Source organism: Pseudorca crassidens, chromosome 12 (assembly GCF_039906515.1).
Source record: "Pseudorca crassidens isolate mPseCra1 chromosome 12, mPseCra1.hap1, whole genome shotgun sequence".
Classification (NCBI taxonomy): domain Eukaryota; kingdom Metazoa; phylum Chordata; class Mammalia; order Artiodactyla; family Delphinidae; genus Pseudorca; species Pseudorca crassidens.
The window spans coordinates 39,833,078-39,845,854 of NC_090307.1; the positions used below are offsets into that span (position 1 = coordinate 39,833,078).

Below are 12,777 nucleotides of genomic sequence, written 5' to 3' on the forward strand. Positions count from 1 at the left end.
CCATCGGGGAGCATGTGCCCGTTCTTTGAACTCCCTCAAAGTACCTTTCATCTGTTCTAAATCCAGGATCGTCTTTGTACAGGGCTTGCTGTTTCTGGATAAATCCTTGGCCCTTGTTCAAGCCCTGGACTGTGTCAGGATGTTCCACAGACCGCAGCAGGACAGCATTGCTAAACGAGCGTTTCCAGCGGGACCCCTTTCTTGTGACACGGATTCCAAATCCCAGCCCAGAGCGTCTGCACTCAGCAGTACAACATGGCAGCCACCGCGTTCTATTCTCATTTCATCTCCTGTCTTCCTGGAGGAGGCCCCCCACACCCACCACAAGACAGTCAGTGGCTGATCATTCTTTCCTGAGGCACTCTATTTTCGGCTTCATATCATATCACAGACTCTCCCTGTGGAGCAAGCTAGCAAAACACTTTTTCCTTGCCTAAGCATTTGCCTTGTATCTGATTCAAATCTCTAACCTGGAAATTGGGAGAGTAAGCCAACAGGACACCAGTAGGAGGGCCTCCTGCTCTGCCTGCAGACTGCACCTCAGTCCAGGGACTTGCTGTGTGATGCTGAGCTGATATCCTTCCCTCTCTGAGCCCCCATCTCACTGTCCATTGTCAAAAAGTGTTTTGCACCACCTGCTTCCTGGATGTGCCAGAAGACAAACTCTGTTTTCCAATGCATATTACCAAACTGTAACACTTTCCCCTGGTATTTTTTTCTTTTTTCTTTTTCTTTTTTCTAATTGTCAAATGATTCTTTATTGAAACATTTTCCTTTGTAGTTCTTAACTAGGTGGGCATTCTGCTGTAACACTATTCATGTCATGTATGATGTCATGAAGGCAGCCATCAACACTGCAACCCACAGACTGTGCAGTCATCTCTAATGGCTCCAGAGAGTTCTCTGGCTAAAAATCAGTGCTGCATCTGTCAGGCAATGCTGACAGTGTCATCAAAAGTGGTATTTCCACTGAGCTTAATATTTTTCTTGATGATGATCAGGGCAGAGGCAATGGTACCACCTCCATATAGTTCTGTCTCTTCTGAATAGTTGGTTCCACTGTAACCTTAGACCCATCCAGCCACCTGCTGCCTTGGTGACATCATCATCAACCTTTTCTGGAGACAAGTTTAGGGGGCCGATGACACACATAGCACTGGCTTCCCCACAGATACAGCTCAGGTACGCAACTTTAATCTCCTCAAGGTCAAACCTGGGCAGCGTGTCAGAGGCAACTGGGGTAGGATGAACTCAGATGCAGGATAACCGAAGAAAGTTGCACCTTGGCCTCCTCCAAGTCAAGAGCCAAGAGCTCCCAGGTATTTTTACACAGCCTCTATCTCTTCATTGCATTTGCATTTAATGTGTCACATAAGCCATAACCTGTAAGCAAAGCAAAATGGTCTTATTCCCATTTTACAAATAAGAACACAGATCAAGAGTAGTAGGTACCTCTTTCAAGGTCTCGGCTATCTGGATAGCGGCCACTTTGGGACTGGAACCCAGATGTCCTAATTGCTGGAGCTAAACTCCTTACACTTCCCCCTCACTGCCCTGCATGGAATGAACACGAGTAAGTCACAAAATGAGCCTGAAACCAGCGGAAGGGAGCAAGAAAACTATGAGTGGATTGTGAAACGTGAGTGAACTGTGAAAAGTATCCATTTAAATATACCTCACACTCCTATGGGGACACTTGTCACACTAAAACACAAAGGCCCACGGGCCACTTAGAGTTACAGGCTAGATGTGAGTGCTAGAAGAGGACTTGGGGGTCAGCATACATTTTATAAAGGAGAAGAGTGATGCCCTGCAAGGCCACTGACTAGTCCAGGCCACTCCAGGACTCAGAAGTTCATCCAATGCCTGTTTCCAAAACCCTTCCCTTCAGAACACTTCTCCCTCCTTCTATGAGAAGGACGTGACCTCCTCACAGTGGTAGAGGCTCTGGCATTCCACTGCAAGCCAAGGTAGTTGGCCCTCAGCCATGGACACAGGCAGAGAAACTGAACATACAGCCAAGGAACTTCAGAGTCACTAGGTGGAGCATCCTATGAAGCCACCTCCCTGCAGCCTGCCACAGCGCCTGAACTTCCAACATCAGGTATCCAGGTCCATGGATTATGGCACGAAGGACTGCAGTGCAATTGTGAAAGTACCACACAGGATTATTGATGGCCAGAGCAATTTTTAGCCGTCAGTAGCCTACTATAACTTAGTCAAATAAACCTTGGCAGAGGGCAGGGCCCTGAAGAGATGGAGCACAGCACAGGTGTGTTTTTCCAGAAAAAAGAGGGAATAAGTGGTCCCTGGCCTGAAACTTGGAGTTTGGACTAAGGAAACTCCTCAGTCTGGAGGACAGCCCTGGATACTTGGGCAGCAAAGGGATGCTGGGGAGGGGAGCAGTGATGACATTATGTGGGTAGAGAAATCTTAACTGGGCCAAGTAGTAAAAAACCCACGCAAACTGGCTTAAGCCTTAATAAAATAACAAAATTTTAAAATAAAATAAAATGGAATATAATGGCTTATGAAACCCAAAGATCCAAAGGTGCACTGGCCTGAGGCTCAGCTGTCTCACTTCTCTGCCTGGCTCTGATTTCCTCTGGGTGGGCTGAGACCTCCTCCAGGACAGCAAAGAACGCCCATGGCCCCCTGCGGCTCCGCAACTCCTGCAGAAAAAGAACTCCACCAACCCGGAGTGCAGAAGTGGACTCTGATTGGCTACCTTAGACCACGTGCCCCTCCTTAACTAATCACTGAGCTCTGATTAGCCAGGTCTAGATCACGTGCTTCCCCAGAGCTGTGTTGGACTGACAGCCTCAACTTTCATTCAGGAGGCCGATTCAGCCTGGGCAGTGCCATCAGCCCTGCCCCTTACGTCCTCAAGCCTATGCCACACAATGGGGGTCCGTGGAGGACACACATACACACTTAGGAGCACCTCTGCCACCAGCACTCTTCTGGGAAATGTCACAGTGATGGGATCCAGATGCTCCAGGGTGAAAACTGCTGGAAAGGAACCCAGCCCCCCCCCCCACCCCGCCCCAGTTCTGAGCAGGACAGTTCCTCGGGAAGGGAACTGTTAAAACCACTATCCAAAGTAGCATTATTCGTTTAATTGTCTATTTTTGCTGGCGTTCTTGTCGGGTAGAAATATTAGCTCTGTGAAGTCAGAGACTGAATGTTTCCTTACTTGTGGAATCACCAGCACCCAGAATGGGTAGTACCTGGCCCAGGATACGAACTCAGTAAACGTTTAAGCTTGTACCACTGAAGCAACAAGTGTGTCTTTAGGCTGCCCTCTGAGCTCCACCCCTACTCAGTTCAGGCACTGCCACTGTCCCTCTAGATTCCAGGAGCAGCTTAGGCTGACCATGAACAGACACATCCCTTCCCCTGTATCACCAGAGCACAACAGAGACTGATAGCTCTCACCTCTCCAGATTGCAGGTACAGAGGGTTCCTGCTCTCCCCTTCCCCCTCCAGGGCCTACTCACACTTGGCAAGGTTAAGCCATGGAGGTCCGCCTAAGTGAGTACACGCCCATAAGGGGGGAACAGCTGAGGGAGCTCCAGGCGAGGTGTTTAGGGCCTGGGTGGTTCAGATCACTGTAGTCTGAGTGGGGCACTAGGAGGCCAAGAGCACCAAGATTCTGGGGCCTGCATGGAAGGAAGTCCTGCTGGTGGGAGAAGGGAGCAGGAAAACAGAGAGGGGAGGCGGCAAGTGGCCTGAGCAAAGCTTTCCTTCTCTCACCCAGACCTGTCATTTCCTGTATCTCTGGGAGGCTATGAAGGGGGTGCTGTCGTCTTCCTTTCTGCACAGCTACCTGTAATCATGTGTTCCATCGACTCCGCGTCCCTGTGTGGAGACTGCTCGCCATACCAGCTCCAGACCAGGGTTGCCTAGCAACTCAGAGTCCTGAAAAGAAAGAGAGAAAGCAAAGGAGCCAGACAGGAAAGGGCAGAGGGAAGTGGGTCTGAAAGAGGGAGGAGATACCAGGAGCAAACTGCCTTAGGCCCAGGCTCTCTAGTCCTTAGGACTGATCCACCCACCTCCAGCTGTTCTCTCACTGGCCATTAGGTGCCTGACATTCTACCACTGGAGATATTTCTCTTTCAATCCACTAATCTCCCTTGAATTGCAAATCCTCTAGAGAGGCTCTGCCCACTGCACTGTCCCACTTGACCATAGGAGGAACTTATCAGATGCTCTTGGGGAGAAGGAAAGGGGAAATGTGGAAATGAAGTCTAATCACATCCTAATCTGCCCTGTGCTTCCCCACAGCTACCACATTTGATATTAATTCAGTCCATTCCACTCTTCTCCATCCAAAGCCTGTCCACAGGTGCAGGGCAAAGATGTCAGGTTTGGGTGTTTGACAGCCAAATCTGTGGGGCAGTCAGTGAGCTGCTTACCTCGTGGAGCCTCAGTCTTTTCGAAAATAATCTTCAACCATGAGATTGTTGTCCAAGTTAGGAAAAATAATGCATTTGAGACTAACTGGAACAATATTTGGCACTTAGCACACATATATGCTAGTTTCCCTTCCTGAAGATTGGTCACAATGCCATCGTCACTGGGACCCTTGCAGTCCATGTAGCCCTTCTACTGTGGTGCAAACTAGCCAGACTCTAATTTTGGAGGTAACATTTAGCTCCAAGGCTGGAGAAATCCCCGGAACCTAATTCTGACATTAAAGCTGGGAGACTTCAATCCTTACTCTTGGGCAACACATCACCCAGTGGGCAAAGCAGAGTCCCAACAGTGAGGAGTCAGAGAACAACAGACGATGGCACAAGGTTTTGCTCCTGAATTAATCAGGTATTCTGTCGGCTTTATTTTTCCAGCCTGTTGGAGCCATTCTTGCACCTGGCGGCCTTTGATGGGTCATTTCAGTTAACCTATGGTGGTACTTACAGCTTAGCCTACCTATCATCACGGTGCAGTGGGAGTCAAGCCTGGGACTAAGAATTTGTCTGGAATTGGGCTTGCTATTCTTTGGCTGGTGTTAGACCTCTAGACAAAAACAAAGCTTCATTTCAGACCCTTGGAGCAGGATTTAAGATCAAGATCTGGCTGGCAAATGAAATGATTTTGTAAACTAATAATCTTGGGTTTATCCATCCTTCTATCCATCCTGCACTTACTAAGTTGGACCCAATTCTGCACTAGATATAAGGAGTACATAAGAAAGAAGAAAATGGCCCCAGCCTGAATTTTCTGCCTAATAAAAGAACACTAGAAAATAGCCCATCATTCAAATCCAGATAGAGCGGTTCCTCTTCTTAGGGCAAGCGTAGTTCAGAGGTGGAGTTGGAAATAGTATGGTCAGGGTGAGAGGGCTCCTGGGGCAGAGGGAACTTTTTGAAGCATCCTATCTCCACACAAACTACCAAAGCAAATTACGAAGCTAATCTGACCTTTTCCAATATCCACATTCTTAGCCCACCCAAACACTGGAAAAAGGTGTACCTAAGAGTGGAGAGAAAAGTGACAGGCAAGCAAGGACCCCAAAGCTTGAAAGATATTAGAGTTGATAGGAAATTGACAGGAGAGGAAAGAATAAGGGACAAGGGTGCCCCCAGTGTCATTTCTATAGCTACCCGTTGGGTGTCTGATTAACAGTCTTAAACATCAGCTCAGCCCTGAGTCTTCATCCATTCACTGCTCTCCAATTAAAGCTGCTGTGTCCTCCAGGTTCCCAAGGCCTGTGTGTGCATGTATGTCTGTGCGTGCACGTATGTCTATGCGTGCACATGTGAGTGTTGGGAAAGGACGTCAGTGTGCCTGCTGAGGAACTGAGGGGCACCTACAGTGCATGCAGGTGGAATCTGAATTTTGTGTGTGTATAAAACCGTGTGGATTCATGATGGAAAACACTCATATCAAAAAACTGATATTAAATAGTAAACTGATAATAAAGAACTGGCTCAAAAGCCAGAGGTCCCTGGAATCTTTGGAAATATCTGACAATTTTGTTTCCTGTGGGGCCTCTGTTCAGTTTTATTCCTGGTACCAGCATGTGCAGCAGAGAGATGGTCTGAGATCAGAGCCCCTTTTCTCTGAGCTGCCCAAGGCCTTCCCGATGATTATTTGAGCAACCCCGCCATGGCTGTGGTTGTATTTCATATTTATCTAAAGTGGGCTGGTCTCCTCTGCAGTGGGTGACCCACTTTCAGGGCAAGACAGAAGACTTGAGCATCAGACGTTTGGTCTCTGCCTGACGCCTCATGCATTGGGAAGGGTGCTGGCAGGGAAAGGACCCATGGCCACCCCTTCTGTCCCTCACTTCTGTCCCAACCAGGAGGTTTCTCATTGCCCCCAGGGTGTGGCCTCTCATTCCCACTCCTGGCCTTTGTCTGTGCTGTGCCCTCCACCAGGAACACTCTTTCCTCTCCTGCTCTGCCCCTTCGGACTCTGCATCCTGCCTGGGGCATCTCCCCACCCCACAACTGACAACCCCCAGATCCCTTGCCCACACAGCAGCCTCTCTACTGTCTCCCCTCAGACTATCTGTGCAAACCACTTTGGTTTGCACAGACAAATTATATTCTGTCTTCTAATCGTTTCTAGCTGGATTTTTTCTCTCCAACTGAGGCAGGAGGTTGCAAATGTGCTTCCCTCTTTGACACCTCCTCCCTTGCTACAGTCTTCGCCTTAGGCCAGTCCCTTAATAAATCCTGCTTCTGTTGAATTAAGCGAAGCAGCCCTGCTGGAAGACTCACAGCTGGATGGCTCGAAATTTACCTAAGCTGAGGACTTTAGTGTTTGCACCAAGCCACTTCTGTGAATTTTATAATCCGAGACTGACAATTCCTCTTCGAGGAAACCAGGAAAGGGCTTATTACCCCCACGTTACAGATTAAGGAAGGTGAGATTCGGGGAGATTTGTGATTTACTCTAAGATCATGTAGTCAGGGGAGGGCATCCAGACAGCCAGTCCTGATCCTACAGATCCTACACTCTTTTCACCACTGCGTGTGGCCTGGGCGTTACCCTGATGCCACTCACATCCTCATCTCAACTGTTTGCTCTCACCCAGTACCCTCCAGGTGATGTCCCTCCATCTACCTTCTAACTTCCCTTGATCTCCAAAACCCCACCAGCGATGCTAAATCCTTGGTCGTATTTCTACTCCAGCCACATTGGAAAGAGGTTTAGAAACTTGATCACTATTGTTAACACTATTAAAACTAGTGCTAAAATATGAACATTTCAAAGGGGATGTGAGTTAGAACAGTAATGATCCCTTAATCCTCTCCCCTCTCCTGGCCCAACTGGCAGAATTTCGAAGAAAAAGATGGTTTAGCCCCATTCCATCCAATATGGTGGTTATTGAGTATTTGAGAAATAGCTGATTCCAATTGATATATACTTTATTTTTTAACACTATTATTTTTTATTTAACATTTACCTAACCACGTTTTAAACTTTTTTCCATATAAATGTAAATAAATCTGCTTCATTTTTCAAAATTATGGTAAAGCACACAAAAATTACCATCTTAACCATTTTATTGTATAGTTTCTCATTAAACCTATTCACTTTGTGGGGTAACCAATCTCTAGAACTTGTTGATCTTGCAAAACTGAAGCTCTGTACCTATTAGACAACTTCCCATCCAATTGATATATAACTTAAATGTAAATAAACACAAAATTTCAAAAACTTATTTTGAAGAAAAGGATGTAAAACATGTTATTAATAATTTCTTATGACGATATGTTGAAATTAGAATATTTTAGATGTAGTGAATTAAATTAAAATGCATTCATAACATTAACTTCACCTGCTTCTTGTTACTTTTATAATATGTCTACTAGTAAATTTTACATTATATTTGTGCTCACATTATATTTCTATTCAACAGTGCTTGTGTGGAACATACACTTCAAATTTCTAGGACCCTTCAAATAACTCCATGCAGGTAGCCATGCGCTCAGATTGTGTTTGAGGTCCCATTAGATGCAGCAATAAGAATTCAGAACAGCGTCTTTTGAGAAGATGGTACTTGTTTCCTCCCAAAAGTTGCCCCTAGCAGTCAGCTTCCCTGACCTTCCAGGGTTGATGGTCGGCCCCACCACGGAAACACTCAGCATTCCCAGCTGAGCAAGCCCTGACTGAATTCCCTAAGCCAGGCTCACTGCCTGGGCCGGGCACCTCTCTAGTCCCTTTGTCTTCCTGCATACTCTGGCCTGGCCCCAGAGGGAGGACCCCTAGTTAAAGTCATGCCTTAACATTCTGCACGCTGCCATGGAGTACTGAGAGGCTATGCATGCTCTTTACCGAATCTCCAATGTCTTTTAAGAGGTTGCTGGCTTTGACCAAAGTGAAGATACTAACTCAGGCTGCTTTAGAACAAATTAAGTTGGATCAACAAAGAGTAACTGACCCCCTGTTGGTAAAATTTGTCTTCCTGTGTAGTACATGTACTGTGCACATAGAAGCAGTTAATCTAGTCTTGCCCTCATCAAATATATAACAGTTAGAAGACCACTCATTGATAAGCAAAACTTAAATAATCGCAACTCAAGACAAAAAAAAAAAAACCTCAACTACAATGGACAGCTTTTTATCTTAGAGTTTAGAAGTCTTCCAGTTAATTTCCACACCCAACACAGACTCTGTGGCATGGTGGTGGGAAGGGGAATTGAACACCAGCTGAAGCTTGGAACCAGATTTACTGGCTGTGGGACCCTTAGCAGAACAGCCTCCTGTCCACCTGAGCCTCGGTTTCCTCTATCATATTTTAAAGGTGAGGTGTGGACTAGTTGATCTCTTTAACTACTTGTAATTCTGTCCTCCTTAAATGCTGCAATCTAACCTTTAGCATCCCCGCAAAGGCCCACGGGCACTGTTTCAAACTTTTGGTAACAGAGCTCCTTCCTTGAACAATATCTATAGTTTCTCAGAGATCTTCCTCTCAGGAGCTGCCATTATACTCTCTCTACCTTCCACCTGCAAAGTGGTACCAAATGGCTGAGTAGATTCTAGTTGCTCTAGGTTTCAGAGGAGGCCAGGGCTTGTCAAGATGGAGGAGTGATCAGCTAATCTAGGGAGGGGAGGAGATTTCAGTGCAGCCTTGAATAATGGATAATATTGGACCTGCAGAAAGCAAGAGTATAGAATAAACCAATGCAAAAAGAAAGGAAGGAATGAAAGGAGGGTGAATTAACTTCTGGCCTGAAAGAGAGACCCAGGGAGAGAGATGGTTCAGAAAAGGGAAATACACAGGTTTTCAATTGCTCTTTTTAGTCTGCAGAAGATCATCTCTAAGTGAGAGAATAATATTTATAACCATTAAATGAAGCATCTAACATTTATTGAGTACTTACTCTGCGCTAAGCACTTTTATTTCATTAAAACTTCATAACCACCCCCATGAAATAGGAACTAAATGTTTTCCATTTTACAGATTAAATAACGAGGCACATGGAGGATTTTTTTTTGCACAAATGTTTGTTCTAGCTCCAAATTCTATTATCTTGTGATCCATAAAAAATCTTTGTTTCGGTTGGCACTGAAAGGCACCAGGAGATTTAGGACAGTAGATGAGGATGAAACGTCTTCGGCAGATATCCCACCCCATAAATATTTCTTGAGGTAAAGAGAGTGCCTCCCCCTTCACCCAACGCCTTAGTGTGCATGCTGGTGGAGAGAGGGTAGGTTCAGGAGGGTAGGACTTTTGGGATGAAGTCAATGGTCAATTTCTTGACAAGAAAGACGGGGTTGCCTAGGAAGGTGTTCACAGTCCATATTCCATGGGATGGCTCCCACTGGTCTCTGCTCTCATATCCATATCACCTCTTGATGGCCACATTGCCCTGGAACTATAGCTTGTCTCCAAAGATTCCACATAAGCCAAAGGAGGCCACCCTCAGAGGCCACTGCCTGTCTCAGCTCCAGCAAGAAGCTTTGAATAAAACAAAAAAGGAAACCACAAGCAGCCATTTTCCAGTAGAGCAAAGGGACCCCCGAAACATGAATCCACAAAACTAAGAAAGTCTGTAGATCCCAGGCTGCCCCTCACACTGAGGAGGGGGTAGGTAGGGGGTACATAACAATGTCATTTCATATGATTAAAAAAATGTTGCATAAGTAGGGCCAAGGAAAATAGAATAAAATATAAACTAAAAATAAATGGTTGAGTTAACTCATCTTTAATGCTTTTCTCTGTAACATCTATTTTGTAAAATGGAATACGACTTTCATACTCTGACTACAAATTTAACCTTGGCCACAAGTTATGATGTACATTACAATCCCCTTTTATTATGTTACACAGTATTGTGGTGGGTTTTTTTTAATCTATTGCTAAGCCCCTAACAGTATGTCTGCGTCAGTGGAGCCCATCTGTCACAACCACAGTGGAGATATTATTATGTAAATAGTTCTAGGGCCTCCTTTTGGGCGAATTTAATATACTGTCCTAATATCCCAGCCAGGCAAAAAAAAAAAATGTTTATGAAAAAAAACTCTCTCTTTTTTTTTTTTTTGGTTTGTTTGTTTCATCTGTAGAGAAAGGCAGGCTGAGTTGCTGAGGGTTTTTTTTTTTAAATAGTTCAAATCTCTTCCCTTCTCTCTCTCATTCACAATGTCTTTAAAAGCTAATGCTATGGCTCCTAATAAAATAAAATGAAATACATGAGAGACTTCTTTTAAACACACCAGCAGAAGTGTAGAGCATTAATATCTTGCAGCCTAGTGCATTAGCCATCTTTTCTATATTACAGTCATATTTCAATAAACTAAGTTTTCTTAGCAGGTGCCATCTTGGATTATTTCTTTATTAGACTGAGTTATAAAATATGCAGAATGGTAGGCTGAATTTTTTGTTATTTATTGAGGGTTTTAAAGCTTTGCCAAAATCGATACAACTAAATCTTTCTCCTTAGAGGTGGAGAGGCAACACCTGGAAGGGACCTGCAGGCACTTTTGCTTTCAGGGCTGCCAACCAGGTGGCTTGAGGAATGAGGGCAGGACAGAACAGAGTGTGATTTGCAAACAGAAGATGACAGTTCCCCAGACTTCTTAGTGCATCTTAATTAACCAAGTCAGGATTTTAGGGCAGCACAAAGAAAGGGGCTACCGGGACCTCCCAAGCCCACATCAACCATGTCCCCGATTTTACTCAATCAGGCATCAAAGGTTTGCTGAGCCCTAGCCAAGCGGTGAGTACTTTGCAAGAAGCAAGAGAAGCAAATTGCATGTACTCCAAGACCTCAAGGGGCACCCAGTCTAGACGGAGAGAAGCGATACCAGGTAGAGAACTGCTTGAGGGTTGTCTTAGTCTGTTCATGCTGCTGTAACAAAGTACCATTAACTGAGTGGCTTATGAACAACAGAAATGTATTGCCCACAGTCTGGAGGCTAGAAGTCCAAGATCAAGGCACTGGAAAATTCAGTGTCTGCTAAGAGCCTGCTTCCTTGTTCATAGACAGCCATCTCCTTGTTATGTTTTCACATGGTAGAAGGGCAAGAAGCTCTCCGAGGCCTCTTTTATTTTTTTTTTTTCTCTTTCTTTTCCCCACCAGGTTTATTGAAGTATAATTGACAAATAAAAATTGTATATATTTAAGAGGTACAAGATGCTTTTTTTTTTTTTTTTTGTATTTTTTACTTTTGGCTGCATTGGGTCTTCATTGCTGCGCATGGGCTTTCTCTAGTTGCAGCAAGTGAGGGTTACTCCTCACTGCGGCACACAGGCTTCTCATTGCGGTGGCTTCTCTTGTTGTAGAGCACAGGCTCTACACAGGCTCTGTTGTAGAGCACAGGCTCTACACAGGCTCTGTTGTAGAGCACAGGCTCTACACAGGCTCTCCTGTGAAGCACAGGAGTGTGGGCTTCAGTAGTTTTGGCACGCGGGCTCAGTAGTTGTGGCTCACGGGCTCTAGAGCACAGCCTCAGTAGTTGTGGCACACAGGCTTAGCTGCTCTGTGGCATGTGGGATATTCCTGGACCAGGGCTCTAACCCGTGGCCCCTGCACTGGCAGGCAGATTCTTAACCACTGCACCACCAGGGAAGCCCACAAGATGTTTTGATATACATATATTATGCAATAATTACCACAATCAGCTAGTTAACATTTCTCTCACTTCATATAGTTACCTTTTGTGTGGGGGGTGCAGTGGGGGGAGTAGTAAGAACACTCAGGATCAACTCTCAGAAAATTTCAACTATACATTATTATTAACTGGTCACCATGCTCTACATTAGATCTCCAGTACTGCATCATCTTACAACTGAAAGTTCATTACCTTTGACCAACATTTCACCAGTTCCTCTGGGGTCTCTTTTATAAGGGCACTAATCCCATTCACAAGGGCTCCACCCTCATGACCTAATCTCCTCCCAAAGGCTCCACCTCCATATACCATCACATGGGAGATTAGGTTTCAATATAGGAATTTGGGGGGGTGGGGACACAAACATCACACCTATAGCAGGGGTAAAGTGGTCACGTGACAGTATGGATAGTTCTGACTAAGGGCTGTAGCGTTGAAAAGAGGGAGCTGTGGTGCAGGGCTGGCTAATCAAGGGAAGCTTCCCGAGGTGGTGGGGTCTCAGCTGGGCCCAGAAGGAGAAGTAGGATTTAGCTAGATGGAGAGGAGGGAAGTTGCCACCAGCCGTCACAACACAGGCACACATCTGTACTTGTTCCAGGCAGAGGAAAGGGCACGACGGAGGTCTGGGGGCAGAAAGAACAGAGGAGATGATAAAGAAGCAGATGGGGGGGTCAGGGTGGCACTTCCCCATTTCAGCTTGCTGGGATC

The 12,777-nt window shown here is 45.6% G+C and overlaps 1 pseudogene; it reads right to left on the minus strand.

Moving 5' to 3' along the window:
• Nucleotides 1–784: 784 nt before the first annotated feature.
• Nucleotides 785–12,777, minus strand: part of LOC137204037 (large ribosomal subunit protein uL11-like) — a 93,573-nt pseudogene continuing 81,580 nt past the window's right edge.